The sequence below is a fragment of the Caretta caretta genome, chromosome 7 (genome assembly GCF_965140235.1).
Source record: "Caretta caretta isolate rCarCar2 chromosome 7, rCarCar1.hap1, whole genome shotgun sequence".
NCBI classification, from domain to species: Eukaryota; Metazoa; Chordata; order Testudines; family Cheloniidae; genus Caretta; species Caretta caretta.
The window spans coordinates 17,332,517-17,359,610 of record NC_134212.1 but is presented as its reverse complement, the minus strand read 5'-3'; the positions used below and the strand labels follow the sequence as shown (position 1 = coordinate 17,359,610).

Genomic DNA, 27,094 nt, shown 5'->3' with positions numbered 1-27,094 from the left:
ATAACCAGTCAATAAATAAGTTATGAATCATGCTACTTTTTGATAGTAAAAATTGTGAACATTTGTGCAATGGCAACCATACACATAATTCAATGACATTTGAGTCTATAGTGTTTATCAAGCGGCTCCCATGTGGAACAAAAAAAAACAAAAAAATCTCCATTGCTTATATTTGAACTCTGTATGATTCAATATATAAGCTTATAAACATATGCTACTTATATAAATATGGTTTTTCATATATTACACCACATCCACGTATGTAACATAAAAATGAGCATGTGTATGAAACAAATGTCTTTGCAGAAAAGTTTTTAAAAACCTTTGAAATCATGTATATAATATACCATACAACTATACTGAGCATTTTTTCTGTATTTCTTAATATCCCAAAAGTTTAAAATTCATTTTATAATTGTGATAAGTAATTGTTGCTGTTATTAACTATTATTTGATAATTGTGTTCTTTGAGCAACTTGAACACAAAAACAGTAGAAAGGTGTATCATAAAAAATGCACAGAAAGTAACATAACATGCAATTAAAAGTGAGCTTTAAGGCATCCTCCTAATAAGAGTTAAACTTGCAAAATGTAGACAAAAGACACAAGGCCTGAGTTTCTGGGATATTTAATATTTGCTGCTCCCTTTGGGGTCAAATACAACTGTGTGTGCTTAGCACCTATGAAAATCAGGAGCCATTGCACTCCTGAAGCTATTTAAAAGCTAACACTTGAAAAAAAATCATTAATACCTGCCCTTCAAAAAAAGTTAGACCACATTTATAAACATTTATATTTCTAAAACTAATTGTCAGAAATGCTCGTCTCCACATATACCCATATCTTTTGGAGATGGCTTTGTGCATCTTCACAAAAGAGTACAACTGAGCTGCCACATGTTTTCTAAATAGTTTGGGGGAGGTCCTCAGTTTGTGAATATGTTAATTTACCCCTGAGAATCCGCTCGCAGTGTGTCTAATCAATCTAAATTGGGAGCACTATTAATTCTTTCCTCAAACTTTGATATAACAGGTTCATGAGTCGCCAAACAATGGTTTGGCGAGTGCAATGTTTTGTTTTCATAAGGAAGGTTTTCACCAACAGCACAGACTGTTTCAAGAATATAATGTACAAGGATGCAACCAAACACAAATACTCTTGTCACAATATTCATTTTCTTCACTGGCTACTTCCCAAAGTGCTCAGATCAAGAGAAATAAGGAAACAATTTTACATTTAGGTACTGTCAACAGTGTCATTGAAGAATCTTGAATGTAACTTTGCCATTTTCTATTCTTAGTCTAAACCCACTTCCGGATTCACTGTAAGTGTCAAAGAAATGTATTCAGTCCCATCTAAGGGAAAATGAAGAACATCTTCAACAACATCTCTGGGAGTGGAGGATGCTCAGCATTTCACAGGATGCAGTGGTATCTTGACAAATCGGGCCAAATGTGGGTGAGTAACAAATAATGGGTTAAACAATTTTATTCACAGAAGGTTTACATAGTAATGATCTGTATTATGATGTCACACACACTTTGGCTTTGTACCATTATATTTTCAGGATTTCAAAAAGCAGCAGAGAGTTTATTGCATTTATACCAATAAAGAGACGGCAATTTAGATAAACTCAAATCTTGGTCCATAAATTGTCATCCCTTTCCAAAGTTTTCAGATTTTTCCCTCTCCCACCAATGAAATAATTATTTTCTCTGCAGCTAAAGCTTTGCTTTGACTGGTTATCCTCCAGTATCAACCTAAATATCGCATTTGTCATTTTTCAGCCTGCCTAAGCAACAATATCAATCAAATACACCAACCAGAAAGCTCAGATGAAAATAAATTTTTGTGAGTATATATTTTTGTTTGCTCACATTGAAAAGACAGAATACAAACAATGAAATCATAGATCATGAGGTTGTCTTTAGTACATATTTTCCCCTTTATATTTTAACAAAATAATGCTTTTCTACAGTTGACAAATACAACATAATTGATCTGGATAAAATAATATCCCAAGAATAGCTATGTATTTCTTAAATTCTGTGGGGGAGGAAAGGGAATTTCTCTTAATTCATCGATTTTAAGGCCAGAGGGACGAGTGGATACCTGCTGTATAGTACAGGCCATAGAATTTCACCAGTTGCCTCTGTAATGAGCTCAATAATTTGTGTTTGACTAAAGTACATCTTCCAGAAAGGCATCTAGTCTTGACTTCAAGACTTTAGAGATGGAGAATTAACCTTTTTTCCTTGTAAGTGATTTACTATTGCTGTCTCAGCTCTTCAGTGTTTTGGGGAATTAGAATGATGAAGCAGGTAGGGATAAAATATTCTCAAAGAAAGAAACTTCCATGCATAGAGCGTGTGCCAATGAAACCTCAGCATCTACCAACAGTCACCATGCTTTAATCTGAGATACCTGAGTATTCCCCTGTACCTAGAATGGAAAATAGGTAGAGTATCAAAGATACTGTGCTATGCTAACTGTTAATAAGTGGTGGCATTTTAATGGCAAATACTGACTCTCTTCTGTGTAACTATGTCTTTCCATATGTAAGCTAATGTACTTTCACACTATATACTATGTTTCAGAGTAGCAGCCGTGTTAGTCTGTATTCACAAAAAGAAAAGGAGCACCTTAGTCACTAAGGTGCCACAAGTACTCCTTTTCTTTTTTCTATGTACTATGACATTTAAAAAAAACAACATTAAAAGGGTGTTTTTAGGTCGAGAGTTGAGAACTCATAATTTAGGAAATGCCAGATTTACAGTTGCCCATGCAATATTAATTTGCCCCTCTTGGGTGTATGCATGATGATATACAGTTTTAGATTACATGATCATATGATTTTTTTTCCAACAGGACCCTTGCTCCATTCAATATGCTGGATGGACTATGCTCCTTCATTGAGCATCTATTCAAAACAAAAAAACATTCGAACAAACTACACGTTACAATTCCCTGTGTAAAGTCAGGGCTGGCCCACAACACTTTGGCACCTGAGGAGGGGAGCTCAAATGACGCCCCCATGCCCCCTCGCTTGAGCCAAAACTTTGAAAGGTCTCAATCCTGCCTTCTTCCTGTTCTACTGCTCTCATGGTACTGCTCTGCTACCTACCCCAATAAACTAACTATAACTAACATCTTAAAATGCCTTGTTCAACAATTTTAAGTAACACTTAACTTTCAAACGCCTGAACGGCAAATGTAACTTTTCTTGTCTGCATAGTAAACACTGGCATTTTTATCTGCTTGAGTAAACAAAGTGGTGCTTTCTGTGCCTTCCTGATTGCAAAGATTTGAACTGCTTCCTGCTGAAGGTCCACAGTCTGCGCCAGCTCATGCTCTGTCGAAATGGTTGCAAGGTTGACCAGCCTCTCCTGTGTCATTGTGGAGCATAGATGTGTTTTTATTAACTTCAGCTTGGAGAAGCTGCGTTCTCGCTGGCAACTGTTACAGGAAATGTTAGAAGTACGCACAGAGCAACAAAAGCATTTGGAAAGAGGATGGTCATCTTATTTGTGCACATATATTCCAGAACAGCCTTTGGAGTTGATCCTGCTGAAACGTATCTTGAAAGGGCTTTCAGTTCATCACCTAAATCACTTGCATCAATACTGCGCATGTCATCATGTGTCAACACTGTCTCTAGTGCCCTGCATTGCTGGTGTAGGTCTTCTTCAGGAAAAGTGAGGAGTCTGGGAATATCATACAACATCCCAAATATACTGCTGTGTTCCTTGAGCTGCATGAACATTTTGCAAGTAAAGAGACTCTGATGCAATCTTCTCTGGATGCTTATCATCTATAGTGGCCTTTAACCTTAGTCTCATTTCAAGCTCTTTCCACCTATGGAATGCTCTCTGGTGATTTGCTGCCTTCTCATGGCATGCCAGACTTCTAGCCAGATTTTTCCAGTCCTTTGTTCCTGTAGAACCCAATGTGGCTGGAACATTAGACTGGAAGAGTTTGCAACAAAAACAGTATGCAGTATTCTGGGTTTTTGAGTACATAAGCCATGGTCTCTCCACTTTGTCACCATTGGGGATTTCATGCTAGTAATTTGTTGGATGGAAACTTCTATTTTCATTGTCTTTGGGGACCACGAAGTTTTTCGCTTGCTGTGGCCCATGCAGTACAAGGAAGTCCCTCAGGCTACTGCTCAAGTGGGTCCACAGTCCTGGATCATCTAGACTTAAGAAACTAAACTCAGCAGCAGATGTTTCTTGCGCCTCCATCACACTCTTCTTTGATCTACAATGTGCATGTTACATCCATTTGAGATGGAGATATGGATGCTGCAGTAGCTGCCAGGTCACTTGCACTCTGACTAACTAGAAGATCAGGCATCTCCTCAACACTCTCATCCTCACTGGGGCCAGAAGGCTCACCGTGAACATTTGTGTCTATGTATCTCAGGAGAGCTCCTTCCTGCTTAGATAGAAAAGCTTCCTTTACTTTCTTTCTTTTTCTGAATGCTGCCCCAGAGGGGCCTTTTCTTCTTTCACTCATGAGTGCTGTTCTATGCCAGCTATAGTGGCTCTCAATGCACAACTGAAGGGGACAAATAAGCAGGCTGGTAGCAGGGCCTGAGTGAGGGAAGATATCAGCGTCTTAAGGGTCTAACTGGCTCCTACTACTTCAGTTGACTGCCTGTTCTCCTCAAGTGGGTTCAGGGAAGCAGTAGAAAACAGGAAACTCCCTGAGAAGCTGGTGTTAATCAGTCCAGGCTCCTGAGGGTGCTAGAAAGGTGCATAAGAGGCTCCTCCTCTCTCTCTCCGTGCAGCTCCTGCTGCTTTCTGTTATTCCCTCTCACCTTTTCTTCTGCCTGCCTGTTATGTCTCTTGTGCCCTCCTTCCTCCAGCACAGCACTCTACCATCTCTGTGCATCTAGAGCAGAGAGAATACATATGCACCAGCAGCAGACACAATTTTCTACTCTCTGGGTCCTAGTGCCTCTCCCTCCCCCCCCACAGTCTGACACCTGAGGCGACTGCCTCAGTTTGCCTCATGGTAAGGCCAGCCCTGTGTAAAGTGCTATCACTACAGAAGTGGGCTCCATCCAGTCTTTAACTTAGATTTGCAGGTCCTGATCCTCAGTTGGGATCTGCTGCACTGTTGATCTATCTGCTTATTTCTGCTATTATATTTCGAGTATTTTAAGTTCTTCAGGGCAGGAACCAGGTCTTTGTAGGTGTTTTTATTACACTCAGCCCTGATCCTGTTTGAGGCCTTTGGCCACTACCATAATATGAATGTTAAATAAAACGTGTGCAAATTACTGGGATTTCACTGTTCAGCTCAATTCACTTGGTGAAAAGACACACACATATGTATGAAGACTAGTTATATAGACAAGTTGCTCAGTGAAACAGTTGTAAGAATTTTCTTTTTTAATCTGGGCAAAACAATCTTTTTCTCTAATCTCATTATTGGAAATGGTTGAACCATTTTTGCTGAAACTTTCTAAAAGTCAGCCTCAGACAGAAAATCAGCATGGGATAGTACCGTCAGAACAGTGAATGTTTGGGAACGTTATAAACAAGTGAAAACAGTGTCTTATAATGGAAAGTGTTGGGCAACTTTAGCTATAGACAACACTACCAGACTTGCTTGTAATAAAAGCTACCAAACTCTACAGGTTTAATTTCTTTCAAGCAGAAACAGGCATTCATTTTCAGTTATGTGCTTTATTCCAGAAGGACTATAACAGATTCATAGTCCCTTCTCGGTCTAAAAATCATTAAAACTTTTCTGTTTCCCTGTTAAACATTGTCAAGTACGAAATTTGATTCTTGCCCCGCCCTAAAATGTCCAACTACAGTGCGGTTGGACTGGTTATCATCTTTTTTAGTCCCATCATATGGGGTGTGCTTTACGAGTCATCTCCTTCCAAAGTATTCTGCTCAATGCCACACACCCTCTTACATCACATGCTAACTAACTTTATGACAGCCCACCACTTCTTGCTGGGTCAGCTGCTCTGTCTTTTTCCTTCAGTTTGGATCTGCTGGATTGTGTAACCCACTTGTCAGGACTGCACACCACAAGACCAAATCATCTGAGCCTGCACTCCAGTTTCTTTTTGTTTATGGGTGTTGCTTTCAGTATGTCTCTAACATGCACATTCCTTGTCAGATCTTTTTCTTCTTACTCCACTCATCCTTCTCAACATTTGCAATTCTGTGAAACAGCTTTTTTACTCATGTTTCTTCTTCATTGCCCAACACTCAGCGCCATTGGTGGACTGATTATCTGGGTTCTAAAAATATACCTTCTTCCAGTTTCAGTTGTTAGGGTACACAAATAAAACTATTTATTTATTTTCAAAGGCACTTATTCTCCACATTTACTATCTGGGACACTGTGCAAGAGTTAAACAAAAATTAAACCAAAACTGGAACCATCATAAAGTGAATCAAGTCACTTTCAACTGGGCAAAATAGGTTTCTGTACATTTCTCTTTCCTCATTTACCTTAATTTTTAACTTAATCTTAACTATTTCGGTACTTTTACTGCTTTGATTCTCAGCACTATTTTTTTTTCTTTAAGCTATATCTTTCCACCATGAGTGATTTTTTTCCCAGTTTTATTAATGGGTATTGTTGAAATGCTTTATTGAATCATCTTGGTATTTTTAAATGTATTCCATAGCTTTTTAACTTCCCTGGGTCATTTATGGGAAGATCTCTTGGTATTTCCACCATCTCACAACTGAAATATCATTAGGAGATTTTTTTTTTGGGGGGGGGGGCAATTTAATCACTAGATTTTATTTGTATCATTTTATTTGTCTTCATTTTACTTAGAGGGTAACAAATATGGAGCTCTGTTCTGTGACCGATCATCTGTTATATGATTCCAATGAGATCCAATGATTCCAAGAGACTGAGGCTGAACTTATTTTACTTGCCAATATTTTTCAGGTGTATAGTTTGTGCTATTACACAATGCTAAACCACTGTTATCAGCGAATCAGATCTCAACTGTAGCGCTCAACACTTTATCACTCCTTCTACTTATAATGAAAAGGCAGAATGAGCCAAAAACAATCTAGCATGAAACTGGGAAATCTGTTTGTTATTTCTAAACAGAAAAGAGAAAACAAATGCCTCCAATGACCCGAAGGAAACCTAATTTGTGTTATAAGATGTAACACTTCAAAACAATGATTGACATGATTTTGAAAGATTCATTTACAACATGCTTTGAAGCACATAGAGAGTCTGTTGTGGAACAACACTAAAGCAATCTGTGAGATTTACAGTTAACTTCTGGGTAACTTGATTGATGGTGTAATTTAGTAGCATTTTTGAGTGTAGAAAAACCAAAAAAACATATGCTGGAGCATCAGCTTCCTAATGCCACTGTGTTTATTCAGTTTGCTGAGATAGTTGCAGAACTCCAACTCTAATATGATTATTTTAGAAGTACAGTGCTGTATTTTAAATTTGGACATTTGAAAGCCACTCTAAAGTACATCAGACTTACCAAGAGATCACAGCAACAAGATTACAAACAGTTTTTTCTAGTAAATGAGAGTAAAAGAGATGCCTGTTTAATGGGTGAAGTTTTATAAATGGTATTTGGGATTAACTGAATACAATTTGCAGCAAAACCAATACCCTGGGCATATTACTTTTACAGAAAAATACTTTTCCTTTCAAATAAAGGACAATTATATTTTCATAGTTTTACGGTGATATTGTTGTGTAGTAAAAAAGAGACAATTAAAAGATCAGCAGTAAAAAGCTACTAAAATGTCAACATTTCCCACTCATTGTTACACAGTTAATCACAGACACTCTTTATTCTAAACACGGGAGAAATTCCACTGGGTGCTAACTGTTGGCAATTGCTTTAATGTTCATCACTGACCAGGTAAAGGTGACTGAAAAAATTGTATAGCATTGGACAGTACATATTCTGAGTAAATATTAATTTTTATTTCTCTTTTTTATTTTAAACTCTCATGATTTCATAGCCAAACATCCCCAAATCTTTTCTGTGCTAGCCAAAGGTGCTGACTAAACACTAATGTTAGAGTGTTTTCTTTTGGCCTAGTATGTTTGCACTTTACTAACCATTCTCATTTTACCCTGAACTTTACCGGACCCTATTGTGTTATCAATAAGCTGAATTTTAGCTGGACCTTAGTGTGTTGGTAAATAACAGATTGTGTGACATTTTACTCTGGCACTTGACCCTCAGGGAAATGTGTGCAGAAATCCAGAAAGGAACTACTTTTAATTGATATGGTATTTTCTGTGCTTAATAAAATAAGCAATTGAAACACGCACTTAGTTTATAGAGTATTTATGTGATGATGACTTGGTTAAAGATATCTTTTGTAACTGAGAAAAATGGATTGTTGAACAGATGTCGTTAGCTTATCAATTACATAAGGAATATACCTTGAAAAGAAGTCCACAATCAATACTCTTACTCATTTTCTTTGTCTCTTTTCTGTTCACACACATGGTATATAAAGACAAATGTTGTTATAGCAATGTCTTGAAATGGACACAATGGTGTAACTGATAAAGATGCTCATACATTCTCTGTAACTGACAAAATGGACAAGGAATTTGTGGCATAGCATGTGTGATCTATAATCAATATAACAGCAAAACATTAATGGATGGATGAATGGCTAAGAACTAAGAGCTAATTATGGTTACATATTGTCCCAGTAGTGATAAATTACAAATATCATTGGTCTTATTTTGAATTAATAAGCCAAGCATGAGAAAGGATTTTTCTTTGTTCTAAACTAATATACAATATGCAATGTAGATTTACTTAAATCTATATAATTCCACTGTATACAAGAATGCTAGTAGCTCATATGAATATAGAGAATTTTTAAAAAATCAATATTAACTGATCTTAATAGAGGAATATGGACAAGATTTTCAATCTTGAGTGCGATAGCTAAATGCTTAACACTTAAATAGTTACCTAATTTTCAGGATTGCTGAAGACCCTCAGTTTCCACTGTGTCCAATGTGATTTAAGAGATGCTAAGCACTTTTGAAAATCAGTCCATTTATTTAGTTGCCTATCTATGGATTTAGGTATGTAACAGATATCCAACTCTAAACATGCTGGCCTATATATTTAGTACCAAAATATGTAAACTCATTTCTTGAGCTGAATGCAGAAGAGTGAATGCACAACAAACCTGGATCTAAAATGAACTGACTCTGGTCTGGCATGATTATTTCTAAATATTGAATACAGATATAACTGGAAATAGAGTGGGTTGGTATTAATCACCTGCACAAGGTTAAGTTTACAAACAAACAAGTCATTTAAGTACACAGCAGTAATGCAGAAATTTCTCTGATAATGAACCTCAACATTTACACATAAGAGCTACATTTTGCTTTGTCTCCACTCTGTTGACTTTAATGGACTAGGAACAACATAAATGAGAGCAAAATGTGTTCCATTCCATGGACACAGTTGAAAAATGCAACCTCACTTGAAGGGTAAATATGCATGTCTTTTCTTTTACGGTATGGCAGGCACTTCTTTTACAGTTGTACATTGGCTTTGCATTCACTGTTCTGGAGAGCTGACTTAAAATCCTAACTCAGGTCATATGTGCAAATCAGTTTGCATGCGTTACCAGTGGAAACTGGGCTAAGACATTACACTTTGACATGGTTAGCAATATCTGCTCAATGAGTTGTTGCATAGACTAACAGAAATGCCAGAAGGTATTCATTATTAATTATTATTATTATTAAGATATATAATACTGGCATGGAAGCAAGGCACAACTAGCACATATCACATGCTTGTGCTTGGCAATAATAATGACTTTTGGTCTGTAAGTTTTCTGAGCATTAAATGAACATACAATTTGAAAATAAACAAGAAGCCTCAGTTTTGCTTTGTTTTCAGATGCAGATAAACAGTGAGGTGGTGAGATTTTACAAGCAAGCTGAAATGGGCCTTTTGCTAACTAGAATTTGATTCTCTGGAGAAGCCATAATAATAAAGAAGGCATCTTGAGCTCCACAAAATCCTACAAGTTCACCAACATGACATTTATCTTAAGGAGATGATCATGTATCAGTAGTCTCCTTTTCTCACTTACACTGTGAGCTATCAGTTGTCCTCTTAGTTGCATTCCACCCCTCTCCACCGATTGCCCAAAGGTTTTTTGTCCGTCCCCTGCCCCAAAAAAGATATTGGCCTTTCACTTTTACAAGAAAGTATCTACTGTTTCACGAATGGGGTCTATTTTAGGATATACTTCACATGCCACTCATCAGAGCAACCTAATAGAAAAGTCTTTTTCTTTCGTGATAATTAGTGGAGACTGAAGTGAAGATGGCCTGTGTCTAACTACATGAAAAACACAAAAGCATTTAGCTCAACTTAACATTTAATTCAAACAAGTGATGGAGCTAATAGGCGTATGTGTGGCACCTTTTCAAGCCAATAGCTTTAATGAAAGTGCCACTGCCAATGAATGACCCGTTTCAGAGTAACAGCCGTGTTAGTCTGTATTCGCAAAAAGAAAAGAAGCACTTAGAGACTAACCAATTTATTTGAGCATAAGATTTCGTGAGCTACAGCTCACTTCATCGGATGACCCATCACTCTTCCCGGCTCTCCAACAGCTTGAAAGCTGCCTCTGCTACTGATTCACACATATTCATTTTCTTTGTTAAATTACTTTTAGGTCAACCCACCAGTGGCACTGGTATTTCATGACTTCCCACAGCAGATGATGGTTTAACAGTCTTTTGAAATGACTGCATCTCTTGCTCTAAAGTCATATTAAAAAATATAAACAGATCAAACTCCTCTTTGGATATAAAGTTTAATCACTGGATTGGTTTTCATTATCTTCATCATGGGCCACAAACAAAGAAGCTCCTGCAGAGTCCAAAAGGAAGGCAGATCTGTCAATAGTCAGAGTGAGATTTTCATCATTTTCACTTCAATTATATGCACATTTATTACGTTTTCCAATCCTAAAGAGAAAAGATTTACAGTGCAAAAGATGACTTTTATTACAGCCTACAGGCATCTCAAGCTATTAAAAGTAGGAAACATGGTTTTCTTAGTATTTCCGATGTTGGAGAGAGCCCCATCATTGTGGTGACTACGAATTTGAAACTCCAGCCCTTATTCCTGACAATGGATGTTGTAGATTGCCTGCACTGGATTCAGGGGAATGAAGCTGCTTTTTGTATGAAATGCTGAGATGGCCACAGTTACACCTGGGCATCCCTGTGGATTAGTGATTGGAAAATTGCAATATCCATTTTAACAGTTATGTTGATGACTCTTCCTGGTTTTTTTTTTGAATGTATGTTAGAGAGAGATGATGATGATGATGATGAGGTCCTGAAATGCTCTCCTAATGTTTATTTTAATCCTACAAATGTGAAAACTTAAAATGCTAATGCTTAGGCTTTAATATTTAAATGAAATCATTTTTTACAGATCATACTATGTCATCATCATATTTTCAGATCTGCACTCTTTTCTCATTATGAAAGTATGCCAATGGCTTTTCCAGTACATAAATGCCAAAACTAGGATAATCTGTAAATTTGGTGGGGGGTTTTTTTGTTTTTTTGTGGTTAGTTGTGTGTTTCTGTAACCACCGTCTGAACTGAGTGTTGGCTTTTAAGGAGATCAGCGTAAAGAACCTCATATTTTAATAATTAAATATATGAAGCTAAAAATAAAATATCACCCAAAATGGTATTTCTCCTAAGATTGCTTTATGGCCTTCTCTTCTCATCAATTACACATTAGCTGGCATGGCTCCTTGTCAGTCTTGGTAAAGCAGAAACAATTAGCAACTCATCACTAAACAGAGCCAGAAATAGCAGTGCTGTCCTAGTTGCCTTGGAGGTTTATCAACAGATCAAAAATTACAACAGGGAATCAGAAGTTGCTAAAAAAAATGGTTTCTTTTTCCTGATTTCTAATTAAGCTAGTGCATAAATACCATAAGAGTAACCTGGTGCCAAGTTCAGTGGCAACAACAGCCCTCTCTTTTAAAAAAAAATTACAGTGCCAACACATTTTGCCCTGAGAACTGTGTTGTAAGGCGTGATAATTCTGGTGTTACATTGCAGTCCCATTTGCTTTTGCTCTCTAAGGTTTTCATATGCATACATGGAACTGGCGCGTAGATAATACCCTAACATGTGAGCCTGAGCACTGTACCCAAGATCAGCTGATAAAAATGTGAATATAGGGATAATATAGGATTTTTAATTAAAACTATGGCAATAAATTGAGTTCTTGTGAAACAATAGAAAGAATTGTACTGGCTTGAAATAAACAGAATGTGGGCAAGAACTGAATTAATTCCAATAAACACCCGTATCAATACCCCTACACTGCAGCACACCTGCTATTCCAATTCATGCCCTCCCCCATGCATGCATAGTGCCCTCAGTATAGGGATCTTGTGATATGCTTAAAGGAGATGTAGCTCATACAAAGTTAGCTCAGATTTTTCTTTTGGAACAAAATATAACCGTTTACATTCCACTCGTCTGCCCAGTATTTTCCACTGAGGTCCAAAGCCAATAAAATCCATAAGCAGTGAGAGAGGCAGCCTATATTCTCTGTGTCATTTATACAGGTCTCCACGATGCAGAGCTGGACAGAGCTTTTGTTAATAGTCCTTAAAGTCTCAATCCAACAGAGCACATCGGCATGTGTTTACTTTTAAGCATATGAGAGTAGTATGAGAGTAATCCCCATTGTTTAAATGATTTGGTAGACCAGGGCCTAACTGAATAGTGTATATTTTTTATTCTTTTTTTTAAACATGGGAATATAGATTTTTTTTATGGGCAAGTTGCATGTGAAAACATTCTAAAGCAAGTGACCCATTGACATGCCCAGAATGACTTTGCTCAGATTCCTTACTCTACCTGGGATCACTGGGTTGGTAATTCCTAGCCTTTGCCAAAGTCCACACTAAGGTAGGGAAGAGATTGTGGGAGGAAAGTGATTGAAAGAGTAGGTTGTAAGACTGTGCATGCAAAACGTCAACGTTTACAAAACAGGGTGTAAAAATTAGAATTAAATAGAAAATGATGGGCCAGATCCTCATGTGGGTTAAGGTATAACTCTACCAACTTCATTTAATTAAAGTGGGTATGTTGTGGGTAAGACTTTGTGTGTATGTGTGTGTGTGTTATTAACAACAAAATATTTCCTATCATGGAATCAATTTTCTCTCTTTAGACATTGTTAATGTTCTTGGGTGGGATGAGATGATGCTAGCAAACAAAACCAGACTACACCTCAGTTATTTTAAAGAAATAAAGAAGGCAGAGAAGAAGTGTGAGTTCATATATGTGTATGAAGGGCATTCTGGATACTATAATAATGAGGGAAAAATACATGTTGACAAGGGAGGCATGAGGGTTGGTTATTGTTTTAAAAGTTCAGGAAATTGCAGATACCATAATTAAAGGCTGATGAAAGGCTAAGAGTCCTGAGTAAGGATGAGGGGCAAGGTATGGGGGAGATAATGGGGTTATGATATTATAGCAGCAGATTTAGTAGTCCATATGGATTCCAAGAGACACAAACCCACTCTTTTTATTCCAGTTTCCCAAGGTACAAAACAAAATGTAGCTTGTTAGTGTGATGCTTTTTACATTTCATGTGAATAGGTATCCAAGCTATAAGGCCCTAAATTGTCACTTCAAATAGGATCAAATTAAGCAGCTATAGTCCGGGAGTAGAATGGCATAAAAGAAGAAAGATTTCCAGGTTGCCTAGTAACCGCTCCTTTTTCTGTGTATTATATGAATGGAGTCTAGATACTTTTGGAATTTCTTCTTGTAATATGGGGGAGATTTGCCATTTCACTGTGCAACAAATTAAGCTACTTTATGTAGTATAAGGACCACAAGACTATGCCATAGGACTGACAGAGTAAACTTTGTTGCCAGCAATGAGTACTACAGACCAAGACTGAATGGCTCAGACTCTGTGTGCCACTAATACTCTTTCACCACAATGTTGCCAGTTCTGGTTTACTCCAGGGCAGTAGCTAATGAAAGTCTAATAGCCAGTGGTGAGCTGGAGCCGGTTCGCACCGGTTCGCTAGAACCGGTTGTTAAATTGAGAAGCCCTTTTAGAACCGGTTGTTCTGTGAGGGACAGCCAGTTCTAAAAAGGCTTCTAAATTTAACCGGCCAAAAGTGGCGCCTTAGGCACCGACTCCATGGGTGCTCCAGCCCTGGAGTACCCAAGGGGGGAATTTGGTGGGTGCAGAGCACCCACCGGCAGCTCCCCGCCCCACCCCTGGCCCTAGCTCACCTCCGCCTCTGCCTCCTCCCCTGAACGCGCCACCCCGCTCTGCTTCTCCGTCCCCCCCAGGCTTCCCGCGAATCAGCTGTTTGCGTGGGAAGCTGGGGCAGGCTGAGCAGCAGGCGGTTGCTTCCCGCTCAGTCCCAGGGAGGCGGAGGTGAGCTGGGGTGAGGGGGGGGCCGCAAGGAGGGCCGCCCGCGCTGCAGCAGGTAACCCGGGGGGCGGGGGGGGGAGGCGCACAGGGGAACTGTTCCCCACCCCAGCTCACCTCCGCCACCCTCAGCCTGAGCGGGAAGCCGCCGCCTGCTTCTCAGCCCTCCCCAGCTTCCCGCCGAACAGCTGATTCGCGGGAAGCCAGCGGAGGGGCTGGAGAAGCAGAGCGGGGCAGCACGTTCAGCGGAGGAGGTGGAGCGGAGGTGAGGTGATCTGGGGCCAGGCGCGGAGCTGCCAGTGGGTGCTCTGCACCCACCAAATTTTCCCCGTGGGTGCTCCAGCCCCAGAGCACCCAGGGAGTCGGCGCCTAAGGCTTCACTTTTGATGTGATCAGTGAGGGAGCGGCTGCTCCCCCGCTCCTCCCCAGCTATGCTCCCCTGCCCCTAGGAGCCAGAGGGACCTGCTGGATGCTTCCTGGGAGCTGCCCCAGGTAAGCACCCCTGGAACTCCCCACCTCACCTCCCGGCAGGTGCCTCTGGCTCTTAGGGGTGGGGTGGGCACCCACTACGGTGACCCCTGAGACCCTCCTGCCCGGTTCTGGGGGAAGTCAGGGGACAGGGGAGAGGGGTGGATGAGGCAGGGGTCCTGGGGGGGGTGTCAAGGAACGCGGGGGGGTTGGATGGGGCAGGAGTCCTAGGGGGCGGGGGTGGGCAACGACCCCCTAGTGGGGTGAGGAGGGAATGTGTTGTTAAGATTTTAGCAGCTCATCACTACTAATAGCTGTTCACTGCCATGAGTGAGATGGGTTGGTGGTATCACCAATGACTTCAATTCCAAGGGGAGGTCACAGGCTGAATGGTCTGGTGAACTAAACTACTCTTTCATGCCTAAAGGTGGTCTTTCTAGAGTAGGTTTAAGGCTCTTTGGCAAGGCAACTTTGACAAAGTTTACATTGTCACCGTTCTCATCTATGGATAGAGAACTTCAGCCTTACATAAGCACTAAATTTTTTGAATTCATTTTCCTAATGTTCAGATGAACAGGCAGCTTCTTGAATGATTTAAAAACATCCACCTACAAGGTTGCCAAAGCCATCTCTCCATTTACAGTCCTGCTGATAAATTCTTCAAGCTCACCCCATTGCTCAGTTTCAACTGTTTTCCTACGACAGAGGTGTGAAATTCTCTGTAACTTTAAGTCATCACAATTTGTGTTTAGCCAGCATTTGATCAATTTTCCAGAACTGGTAATGCTGAAATAAAGGCAGATTCTCAAGTTTCTTCCTTAATTTTAACTGGAAGGTGGTCATTATAGTTTAATTATAAATTGGCTCCTGTAACTTGCACCCATGTTCTAATGGTCCTTATGGGGCTTTGATTTTGCACTGTTGCCTGGATACAGGTCCATCTCCAGTTCTGACTCCCTCTCTCCTCTGGCTCACCCAGGCCTTATCTCTGCTCTTCTAGGGCTGCTGCAGTGATGGTGCATAGTTATTAGCTGTGCCTGGATGTTGGGGCCCCCTGCACTGTCTATATTCCCTTGGGGGCCTTCAGACCTGTGCTACATGGCTCTGACTAATGAGGCCTCGGATGTACAGAGCCGGTAACAGGAAAAGCTGCTTGTTCAGAGTCATAATCAAGATTTTATTTCAAGACAACCTTCTAGAAGACAGGCCATTCCCTTCCTGACTACAGTTCTCCACTTAGTTTGCTCACATTCAACATTAGTGTATTTAAATGAACACTGAGTCTGCCTCTACATGGCATGTAGACCTGCAGCGTTCATTTTGTGTTTTACATAACAGTGGTGTGCTTTTACACACCATTATAACAACAGACACAATAACCATTATCATTCTGCAAGTCTAATTTGCAGAGCCTCGGACGACTGAAATAAAAGGAGTCAACTGGGCTTCTATGGTGTTTAGAGCTCTTGGATAGCTATATATTAGGTCTCCCCTTTCATTCACCATTGGGAATAATGCAATTTTGGAGACATTCATTTAAGATCCTTCTGTAGAGAGAACATTAAACTCTACTTACATGCTAAACTGATATTTGCCTTCTCAGCTTGAGTTGGTGGCAGAGAACTTCAGCACTATGATAGAGATTGTGAGTTCTCTTTTTTTATGCAGTATTGAAAGAGAGCCCCTGAAGGAGTTGCACCTGCTTTTTTAATTCAGTACAGATTTCCGCCCCCCCCCCTCTTCATCTTGACATTAATTTAATGTATTTTCTTGCTGTTTTATTTGTTTAAACTAAGCTGCTGCAGGTTGCCACTCCAAAAAAATGAGACAGAGCCACCCCTTTGGAAAATCTGTACAAATCTGTTAAATGCAATTTGAATGTTTCCCCATCTGTCTTATACCGGAGGTGAATTTTATACCCAAGAAATTACTGATGGGTCATTTGGAATTTGGGTTAGCTTTGTTGAATCTGATGGGTGAGTGAGTCCTGCAAAACGGGATTCACAAGCATTTGTTTGAACAGCTGTGAACTTCCGCCATGTTTGTGCGCCTTTTTATTCACTAATAGAGAATGTTCACATAAGGCAGATTTTGTTTACACAATTGTTTGGGGGAAAGGTCATTCTCTGAACAAATACCATACCAGCAGTTTCGTGCAGAAGAAAGTATTCATATTCTAAAAAAAGAATGTTTGTTATTCAATATACTCCAGTTTGGAAAAAAAAAACCCAACTTCAACCAGGAACAACTCTTTCTGACTTATGCAACCAATTAGACTCCTCAGATAATAAATAGTGCATACAGACAGAGCAAAGAGTTCACAAATAATCCATGTGTTGAAGTTTCTTCACGTACACTGTTCAAACAGTTAGGAAAAACAAGAAGTGAATAAAAATATCAAATTCTTTGTCAGATAATTCACAAATAGAAATAAAAAAGCAAACTGCTTCAGATAAATTCATAACAAACAAGAAGATTAGCTCCAACAGATTGTAATTTTACCTCTTGTGAAAGTTACTGAGGCAATAAAGGCAGTTTGGGAGTTTGGAGGCAGCATGTATTCCTTGTGATTCTCACAAGTATGTTAGTAAGAGTGTCTAATTCTCAGTCTCTGTCTGCTTAAAGATTGTGCAGGAAAATACATCTACAGTTCCCAGGCTAGATTCACTACAGGGATTGTGTTGCTATTTAATACAATAATAAGCTTATAGACAAGAGAAAGAGAGGGTGAGATACTCATTCCCACTCTGACTCCTTTACACCATGTAAAAGGGCAGATACCCTAACAGCATTGTTTCAGGCTGTGGAAGAATATCCTGGCACAGTCACTGAGGAGGACAATCCTATGGCTCCTTTCTGATGACTCTTCTAGGGGACATATCAGGAAGGGGGATGGGCTGCAGCACGCAGCACTACAGAGATTCCGGCCAACACTGTGGCCCATATGGCAGGTCCGGAGAGACTGCAGTAACTAAAGCTGTCTAAGGCCCCCTAGCCACTGCGATGAAAGTTCTGTGCTATGCCAAATCTCACACAAAGAGTTCACCTACCTATAAGACACCTTGAAAACACAAAGTCCCTGCTGCAAAGAACATATAATGTAAAAACCCAAGGCCAAGTTCTCTGCTACTACAACTCCATTGCCTTTTTGACTTTCTATTGACAATACACAAACACAAAGGCATTTATACTTAAATATAAATGATATATCTCTCTTACCCTTCAGCAAAGAGTATAACCTCAAATTATCCTGACGTGAAGGAAAGGCAGAGAGAATAGTAAGCCAATATGGTTCCATCAGGAGCTCTTTCTTGACCAGAAAATGAGAAAAAGAATGCTACAAAAAGTAGAAACATGTACGAATTGCTAAGGAGGAGTGTCAAAAAAAAAAAATAGCACAAGAATGTAGGAAGAAAAATCAGAAAGGCTAAGGCACAAAATGAGTTACACCTAGCAAGGGTCATAAAATGTAATACAAAAAGGTTCTTTAAATACATTAGGAACAGGAGAAAGAGGAAGGAATGTGTAGGTCCTCTACTTAGCAGGGAAAGAGAGCGAATAATTGATGACATGAAGAAGGCTGAAGAGTTTAATGCCTATTCTGCTTCAGTTTTCACTAAAAAGATTAATGGTGACCAAATACTTAACACAACTAATATTTACATGGAATGCAAACAAAAGTAGGGAAAGAACTGGTTAAATAATATTTAGATAAGTTAGATGTATTCAAGTCAGCAAGGTCTGATGAAATTCATCTTGGGGTACTTAAGGAACTAGCTGAAGCAAGCTCTTAACTACTAGCCATTATCTTCAAGAACTCATGGAGGATGGGTGAGGTTCCACAGGACTGGAGAAAGGCAAACATAGTACCTATGTTTAATAAGAGGGCCCACGGAATTATAGGCCAGTCAGCCTAACTTCAATACCTGGAAATATACTGGAACAAGTTATTAAACTATCAATTTATAACGTAGAGAGATAACAAAAATAGCCAGCATGGATTTCTCAAGAACAAATCATACCAAACCAATCTAATTTCCTTCTTTGACAGGGTTACTGGCCTAATGTATAGGGGGAAAGCGTAGTTGCAATATATCTTGATTTTAGTAAGGCTTTTGGCACAGTTCCACATGACATTCTCATAGGGCAAACTAGAGAAATGTGGTCTAGATGAAACTACTGTAAGGTGGGTACACAACTGATTGAAAGATCACACTCAAAGCATAGTTATCAATGGTTCACTGGCAAACTGTGAGGGTATCTAGTAAGGTCCCACTGGGGTCACTCCTGGGTCTAGTACTGTTCAATATTTTCATTAATAATTTGGATAATGGAATGTATACTATGCTTATAAAATTTGCAGTTGATACCCAAGCTGAAGAGGGTTGCAAGCACTTTGGAGGACAGAATTAGAATTCAAAATGACCTTGAGAAATTGGACAATTGGTTTGAATTCAACAAGATGAAATTCAGTACAGATGAGCACAAAGTGCTTCACTTAGGCAAGAAAACTCAAACACAAAAAAGGCTAATATCATTTTTGCGGTCCCTTCAAGCCCTATATTTCTGTAACTCTAAAGTGAGGTAGTTTGTGGTCTAGAGGAATGAATAAAGAGCTGAGATGCAAGATGCCCATCCTGTCTAAACTGATGATTCACTGCATGGCATTGAACAAGTCATCTAACATTTTTATGGCTCAGCTGTAAAATGGATATAACACTTATGTGCTAACTTGCCTCAGGAGGGTCAGTGTTATGAGGATTAACTAATGTGTAGATAGTAATGCAATGTAAGGCTAAAGTATTATTGTCACCAAACAACATTCAGCAAGATATCTTTATTATTGCTCTATTACTTTATATGTTTGATTATCTGGAATGGTTTCTGGTGCAGTTTTTAACTGTTCAGTCATCTTGCTTAAAGATCTGCTGACATGCAGCTGATGACTTAGTTCACTTCAATTGTTTTAAAAATTTACCAAATTCATAAGAAAAATGGTCATTTACAATTAATAAAATAATTGTATTTACATGTATATGTAACATATTCTGTATGGTATGAAATGCCAATAAGCACACTTGAAATATATGTTGATATGTCAGTCATTTCACATGAATATGTGTATCACTTTTTAAGTGTTTCTTGACTTATCCATAGTTAAATTTTACCCACATGGCTTTCTTATTATTAGTCCTTTTAGAAATGGATATTTATCATGTCTACTCTTGTACAACCGCTAAGCAAACTCAGCATACCTAGTGAAGTAAATTATATAACTGCTCTTGAAGTGAGCCTGATACCCAGGGGACTAGTAAAATACCGCATGGAACAGTGTGAGTTTCATAAGTAACAATTAAAAATATCCAAAGTAATGGTTTCTTTTAACTGGGATTGCTTTGAAGTTCCCAAAAAGATTTAATAGGAAGCAGAAGTATAACTTTGTCTGATCCCCAGAGCATCTTGGGATTTGAAGTAGGCTTTTTCTTCAATCCAAGTCTATTTTTTATATATTTTTTTAGCTTATAGGACAAATTTAAAACAGCTGCTCTCATCAGATGACCATACTTTCAAACTTTGCCAGCTACTGCATATTTCTTACTGTACTTTTTAAAAAAAAATAGCAAGGACCACGTACTCAATACAAAATTAGAAAAAAACAATAAAAAAGCATTTTCTTGGGTAAATGGCATTCAAAATTAAGATATTAGCTTTTCTGATGAGAGTTGCCACCAACTTGGAAACAGAATTTAACAAGAACACTGCACTAAAGCTAAGGGGATAAAAGGCACAATGACAGCTAATTGGTATTGCTCAAACAAGATGATGGCATGTTAGGAGATGTATTGAGTAAGCCCAATTCATGTTCTACCCATAGGCCTTCAGTGATACTCCATAAAGCTAAATATTCAGTTCATCTCCTAAAAACAAACATATTTTGGGGCCAAATTTTGGTTCCTTCAAATCAAAGTCAAATCAACCATTACCTTCAATGGAACCAACATTTGGTTCTTATACACATTTGAACACTCTAGATCTAAACATAACTTTTATTGTTCTAACAATGATACAGGTGAGTGACTGTATCATTGGAATCTCTTGTGGGAGCTCTCAAGGGCTAACGCTAACAATCTGGGTTAAATGATGAAGATCAAAGGGCCTTAGCCCTCTCCTCAGAGAGTTTAATAGAAAGAAATTTGAATTGAAGAATTTAGGTCAAAGAGAATAGTGAAAAAGGGCAAAGAAAACTCTTAATTGTAGATAATACAGAGGAAGCAACGATGTTGAAGAGGAGTTACCACTGCAATACAAAGCCATTCGTGAAATCCTGGTTCACTGAAGTCAATGGCAAACTTCCCATTGAATTCAATGCAGCCAGATTTTTCACTGCATAAGTCCAAAGGAAGGATGGGCTGCCTCTCATAAAGATCACAATAAAACGGTAGTAGATTGGGCTGGGAGAAACAAAGAGAAGAGAGAAAAAGATTTGCAGTGGGGTTTTATGACAACAAGCATTGCTAGAATTAGCTTTAAAAGTGAAAAAAAAATAGAGTTGCTACTGTAATTCGGTTAAAATAAGCTTTGTGGGGTTACTAATAGGGATTGCTCAGTGGGACGGAGGGATAGTTCAGTGGTTTGAGCATTGGCCTGCTAAATCCAGGGTTGTGAGTTCAATCCTTGAGGGGGCCATTTAGGGATCTGGGGCAAAAATTGGGGATTGGGCCTACTTTGAGCAGGGGGTTGGATTTGATGACCTCCTGAGGTCCCTTTCAACCCTGATAGTCTATGATTCTATGACAATACAATAAGCAAAACACTTGCAGAAACACAATGTCTTTTTTTAATCTTAGTACTTCATAACCACTCTGAAGTGATTGTCGATGTCTCTTCTGTACTGTAAGCAGACTGTAAACCATTTGTAGCAAATGTATATGTTATTGTATGCCATCTGGAGCATGCTAATGTCTGACTTACTCTTTATAACGCTATACACAACTAACCAATGCACTATAAAGACTCAGTGGGACATAAGCACACGACAGCTGGTATTCATTAATGTACATAATCCCTAAAATAATGTAAAATCCACTTACAGCACAGAAAAGACATCAACCACTATTATGAGGGAGTTTGCTTCATTAAAATCACTGAACATTTCTTTACAAATGGTTTAGATATGTCCAGAACATTTTTATTACTAAATGGACATCCGCTAATATAAAGTAAATGCACATATGATGGTTGTCAAACTACTTAGGAAGCCACTTACTATAAATTAAATGCAGGTATTAGCCTGCTGGAACTATTTAATAAACATTTCTAATGAAACTCTCAATCCTTATAATAAAGGATTTTCTAGGGAGTGATCAGAAACATGAGATCTTCATGGCACATAGAATGCCAGCACCATATATGGTTCAATAAATAATCTGAAATGAACTGCATGCTGATATTAGCATGGAAGGACTTAATATACCTTTTTTTTAATATGCAGCTCTTTCAGTAAAGGACTGTACTTGCTTGCCATGGCTTGCTTGCTTGCTTGCCTGTCAGTGTCAACCATTCTTAAAAAAATCACTAAAAAATTATAGGGCTAAATTCTGAAACCTAGCGTAGGGTGCTCGCATATTCAACAGTGACTAATTGTGGTCTTAGGCCCTTGCATAAGGGGCATTGAGACACCCTATGTGTAGCACCAGGAGTCACAATTACTCCCCTTCTGCTCCAGGGAGGAAGTAATTTATTCTAGCCATTGAAAGGATGCAATTTAGCTCTGCCACTCACCCAGACATCTTCACTAGACTTTTTTTCCCCTTGTGTGTATTATTCCCCCGTAATGATATGTTCCGGTATTTTGTTTCCTCATTTTAATTCCATCAGTGTATTGTGCTGATGGTTCTATCCACTTGGTTCTGTTTTAGAGTTTTCTAATAGTGTCCATCCTTATTGTATCTAAGAGCTAGCTCTTTGTTCCCTTTTCTGCTCTATAATATACAGAAAAATAACTGGATATATTCTTCATTGGCTGTTCATAATCCTAAACCTTCTATAAGTCAGAGGAAATGATCCATTTGTTTAAATCTATTGAAACCTGTATCACTTCTATATTATTCACTGATAAATTTGGTGACATTATTGTTACTAATTATTTACCTTATACTAGCATGTAAAGACCCCAAAAAGTGACCGGGTGTGGCTTTGCAAGGCACTGTCCAAACACATAGTGAAAGAGAAATGTTGCCTTGAAGACCCGACAATCTAAACAAACCAGAAAGACAAGGGGTGGGAGGAGAAACAAAGGCATAAGCAAAGGGAGATGAAAGTGACTTGCCCAAGTCACACAGCACATCACTGGCAGAGGCCAGGAACAGAACCAATGTTTCCTGAGTCCCAGTCCAATGCCTAATGCACTGAACACACTAGCTTTTAATATAACACCTGTACACCACACACTTTGCTAGCTGTACTTTCATCTGAACCATTTATTCACACAGTAACATGGCTCACACCTTCGTCAAGATCAAATAACTACAATAAAATTGAATGACAGAAATACAAAATGACTCCACTGCTAATTCTCATGAGACTCTTCCTCATTTATAACCCACATCACCTTTAGTCATTACAATCTGCCCTCGCTCACCTAACCAGTATTTTATTAATTCAATGACAATGCTTTCTGCACCATGCTTATTACTCTTCTCTGTTCCTCTACTTTTCAACTTTGTTATATGTTCTTTCAAAATCTAAGCAGATTACAGCCACGGCATCACTCAAATTTGCTATAATTATTTGCAATTTTTATCTATACAACACCATAAGTGAGCTAGGAATTTTGCGGGCAATGTAATACTGTAGTATTGCCCTAAAGAGGTTACAATGTAAGTACCTACATGGCCTGAAAAGAGAAGGTAACATAAAGAGAGATTAGGTGGAGAAAGGTCACAGCAATAAGATCACACAGTTGCTTTGTTTCAGAGTAACAGCCGTGTTAGTCTGTATTCGCAAAAAGAAAAGGAGTACTTGTGGCACCTTAGAGACTAATTTATTTGAGCATAAGCTTTCGTGAGCTACAGCTCACTTCATCGGATGCATACTGTGGAAAGTACAGAAGATCTTTTTATACACACAAACCATGAAAAAATGGGTGTTTACCACTACAAAAGGTTTTCTCTCCCCCCACCCCACTCTCCTGCTGGTAATAGCTTATCTAAAGTGATCACTCTCCTTACAATGTGTATGATAATCAAGTTGGACCATTTCCAGCACAAATCCAGGTTTTCTCCCCACCCACCCCCCACAAACCCACTCTCTTGTTGGTAATAGCTTATCTAAAGTGATCACTCTCCTTACAATGTGTATAATAATCAAGGTGGGCCATTTCCAGCACAAATCCAGGGTTTAACAAGAACGTCTGGGCGGGGGCGGGTAGGAAAAAACAAGGGGAAATATGTTACCTTGCATAATGACTTAGCCACTCCCAGTCTCTATTCAAGCCTACGTTAATAGTATCCAATTTGCAAATGAATTCCACTTCAACAGTCTCTTGCTGGAGTCTGGTTTTGAAGTTTTTCTATTGTAATATCGCAACTTTAATGTCTGTAATCGCGTGGCCAGAGAGATTGAAGTGTTCTCCGACTGGTTTATGAATGTTATAATTCTTGACATCTGATTTGTGTCCATTATTCTTTTACATAGAGACTGTCCAGTTTGACCAATGTACATGGCAGAGGGGCATTGCTGGCACATGATGGCATATATCACATTGGTGGATGTTCAGGTGAACGAGCCTCTGATAGTGTGGCTGATGTTATTAGGCCCTGTGATGGTGTCCCCTGAATAGATATGTGGGCACAGTTGGCAACGGACTTTGTTTACAGACATGAAAGTTGCGATATTACAACAGAAAAACTTCAAAACCAGACTCCAGCGAGAGACTGTTGAAGTGGAATTCATTTGCAAATTGGATACAATTAACTTACGCTTGAATAGAGACTGGGAGTGGCTAAGTCATTATGTAAGGTAAACTATTTCCCCTTGTTTTTTCCTACCACCCCGCCCCAGACGTTCTTGTTAAACCCTGGATTTGTGCTGGAAATGGCCCACCTTGATTATCATACACATTGTAAGGAGAATGATCACTTTAGATAAGCTATTACCAACAGGAGAGTGGGTTTGTGGGGAGGGTGGGGAGAAAACCTGGATTTGTGCTGGAAATGGTCCAACTTGATTATCAGACACACTGTAAGGAGAGTGATCACTTTAGATAAGCTATTACCAGCAGGAGAGTGGGGTGGGGGGAGAGAAAACCTTTTGTAGTGGTAAACACCCATTTTTTCATGGTTTGTGTGTATAAAAAGATCTTCTGTACTTTCCACAGTATGCATCCGATGATGTGAGCTGTAGCTCACGAAAGCTTATGCTCAAATAAATTGGTTAGTCTCTAAGGTGCCACAAGTACTCCTTTACAGTTGCATTGGTTATTCATACACACATCTTGAGGGATATGCAGATTAGTAGTTGTTGCTGTTTTCAAATCTTTAAAAATAACAAGAGAAGACCAAAGTTCTTAGTGTTAAAAAGTATCAAAGACTTCCTGGGCTCTCTTAATTCCACCTATTTGGGGGGGTTATTCCCTCAAAACAGTAGGGAATCATGCGTTTAAATTAACCCATGGGCTCAAGTGTTTTGCTCAGCACCTTGTAGGATTGAGACTTTGGTGAGCAGGATTTGGGCATAACTAGATTCAGAATTGCTACGTGTAGCCAGCTCTGGAGTGGAGAGTGGATGTTCACATAGCCTTTAGGGTTCATGCTTTCAAGCTTTAATCTACAGCCATGAGGGCTAGGAATTTATTTAAAAAAAGAATGCTAAGATTCTCATGCAAACATTGGACTTCAGAATTTGGAATTTTCAGGAAATATCAAATATTGCAAGAGTCAGCTATGCTGAATCCCATTGGCTTCAGTGCAGTTACTCCTAAATTATGCTCATGTTAATTAGGTTAATCAAGACTTCTGTGTCTTTTTTACAACACATAGCAAATACCACAGCACCGGAAGCATCATAAAAGTTTTCCATCAGTATGGGCTATTTTTTCCCATACATCATTAACCATGTGATGTAGGAATTACTCCACAAAGTCAGTACACACATTTTCCTTGAGATGAAGGAAAGAAGAAAGAAAAGGATATTTTCTTTTGTTTATTTGAATGTGAGGCACATTTTGGCATAGATATCATTTTCCATCTAGTGCACAGTCTCAAGTACTGACATCAAAGTCATATCTCCCTAACACCAGGGAGAAGAAATACTATTTTATGTTTGAAAGGTCTGTTCTAACCACACTGGGTAACAATTTCACTTTTATAGCATCGCATTGATAATAACAAACTATAGTGGCTTATGCACAAGCAAGTAATAAATTAAATATGAACCATTCTGGAAAAGTCCTATAGAACTCAATACAAAATATCAAACTTTCCATTTTTAAACCATCCCATAGAAGTAAATAGAGAATTATATCCTAAATATAGCTCAATGGAATACATATTATTCTTTATTAAGTTTATGTGTGCAATCTTAGGCCCATTGAAGTCAATAGCAAAACTTCCAGAGACATTTGTTGAACCAGGATTTCACCCTTTAAAGTTTTAGAGTAATTTCTATTGATCTCCATTAGTTTCTATAGGTTTTTTTATATATGTTATGGAATCTTCTTAGTTTCCTCCCTATTTCTACAGATTTTTTCTGTATGGGAAACTAGAGAAGAAATATACTTTAGTGTCTATTCTGCTGCTGTTCAAATGTTCTGCCATAACTAAATCAGTGCGTATAGTGTCCTATTTTCATACGACAGATAGCCCAGAAAATGGATCATAAACAGTGGGTCTAGATTCTACTCTTAGTTAAGTGTTTGTGAATGAATATCTCCAAGAATACTGCCTCATAGATAATTAGGGGGATGCAAAACTTCACTTCACAGTGGGAGCATGGTTAGTCCCTTGATGGGAGGTGACGAAGCTCTGTACCCTTGCAGCATCTGCCCATCTCACAAGTAATAAGTTCTCTAGGGAATATTTTTATACATCAAATAATATTCTCCTAATCAGCAGCTTAATATTGACCCATGGGACATGAGTGACCCAGTGGGAC

At 38.8% G+C, this 27,094-nt stretch overlaps 1 protein-coding gene across 3 annotated transcripts in view; it reads right to left on the bottom strand.

Moving 5' to 3' along the window:
• Positions 1-27,094, bottom strand: part of GRM7 (glutamate metabotropic receptor 7) — a 550,274-nt gene that overhangs the window by 1,935 nt on the left and 521,245 nt on the right. The window lies entirely within an intron of this gene.